We start from the raw sequence: 2,097 nt of genomic DNA, 5'->3' as shown, positions 1-2,097 counted from the left end.
TACTATGAGCTGCTGAAACTGGTCGAAACTGTTAATGGGCATCGCTACCGACAACAACTGATCAATTTGAACCATGCATTGCTCGAAAAATGGTCAGAATGGGACACGAGACACGAAAAAGTGATATTGCAGCACGACAACGCTCCGTGCCATCGCACTTCCATCGTCCAGGACACCATCAAAACGCTGAAATGGGATCTACTACCGCACCCGTCGTATTTACCAGACCTGGCCCCTTCCGATTATCACTTGTTCCGGTCGATGGCGCATGGCTTGGCTGGACTACACTTGGCTAATTTCGAAGAAGTGCAAAATTGGTTGGATGAATGGTTTTCAAAGACGCGTCGTTTTATCGTCGCGGTATTCATGTATTGCCAGAGAGATGAAAAAAATGTGTAGCTAGCGAGGGACGATACTTTGAATAAACCATTTTTTATATTTCTCTTGAAATGTTACATTTTTCATTGATCAAGAAAACCCGGAAACTTAGTTGCGCACCTAGTATTTGCATTTTATTTACTTTTAAAACAAGTAAATATTTATTTAAACACAGTTTTTACATAAAAAAATTAATTTTCTTATGGTAAGGAAATCATTTTTTTCTAAAAATTTATAATTTTACAGCTCACTTTACAAATTTAAAAAATATTACTTTATATTTATTACATATTTTCTAAAATTTAATAAATACGAAATATATTTCTTTGATTTAAAAAATTTTTTTCAGTACATATTACCAATTTAAATTACGATTTTCTTATTTATTCATTAATTATTTCATTCATTATTTAATAATTGTAAATAATTACATTTATCTTTTTTATGTAAACTATTTGTAACGGGGTCACTTCTCTTGCCTCGTTCGTTTACCTTTCGGTTTTTATCGCTTGGGTAAGCTCGCCGGCGTCCAGGATCGTAATAGGAGAGAGAGATGGCAGTAATGCGCTCGATTTTGTTAGCTTACAACGAGAGTTTATTACTTTAGTGTACAGTGAATGGCGTGTATACTGCGCCGAGGCGCGTGCGATCGGTGGTGCCGGTGCAACTCGGAATGGCGGGTGATTGCGGTGGCGGCAAGCCGCGATCCGGGCTCTGGGCCGTCGTCGTCTGGAACGGTGTGTCGTGGAGTCGCGGTCGACGCCCGACACGCTCTCCTCTGAGTTTGATCGACGGCCGAAACCCGGCACGTCGTCGTCTGGAACGGTGTGTCGTGGAGTCACGGTCGAAGCCCGACACGCTCTCCGCTGAGTTCGATCGGCGGCCGAAACCCGGCACGTCGTCGTCTGGAACTGGTGTGCCTCGAAAGGCTGAGTTCGCGGTGTCACGCTCCCGTGCTGGTCGCCTAGGAGACCGGCGGTGAACTTGTCCCGATGGTTCCGCGAGCCCCCCTTTTATAGCGGCGGCCGCGGAAATTTAACTGCGAGTTGCTGCCTCAACCTCGCGTTCGCGCCGCGTAGCGGCGGCCGGGAGGACCACCGGGCTCCCGGCGTGCTAGTCGTCTAACGGGTGTCGGGCAGTGAAATCAAGTACAGCGGGAGAACGTAACATAAATATATTTTAACTTTCGACAACGGTCGAGAACAAGAAAGGAACACAGATTAGAACTTGAGGAGTATTTAATTACATAGGAACGAGGTGGGAACGTTTCGTTACATATTTATAGAAATATTTATAAAATATTACTATAAATATTTATTTTTTGTTTACTGTAAATATTGTATAAAATATTTAGCCTATATTTTAATAATATTTTGAATAAAGATTTTAATACTTTTTTCTTTATATATAAAAATATTAATAAAATATTTATATAATATTTTTAAAATATTTTTATATATTTTTAAAAAATAATTTGACATAAATATTTATGAATCTTTATCATAAATATTGTGTGCTGTTCGATTAAATACGTTAATACATATATCTAATGTCTTACTCAAAAACATTTCTTTTCAGAAATGTAGCAGATATATTTTTGTATTCTATTATGTAGGAGAGACGTTTCTGAGTAGGACATTAAACATATATGTTACGTATCTAATATGTAACGTTTACTATTTGCACAGTGGGTACGTTTTTGTATGCCTAAATTTTTTG

The sequence above is a fragment of the Odontomachus brunneus genome, unplaced genomic scaffold (genome assembly GCF_010583005.1).
Source record: "Odontomachus brunneus isolate Ranch 3 - 2012 unplaced genomic scaffold, Obru_v1 Obru_scaffold_003, whole genome shotgun sequence".
Classification (NCBI taxonomy): Eukaryota; Metazoa; Arthropoda; class Insecta; order Hymenoptera; family Formicidae; genus Odontomachus; species Odontomachus brunneus.
This window is presented reverse-complemented; position numbering follows the sequence as displayed.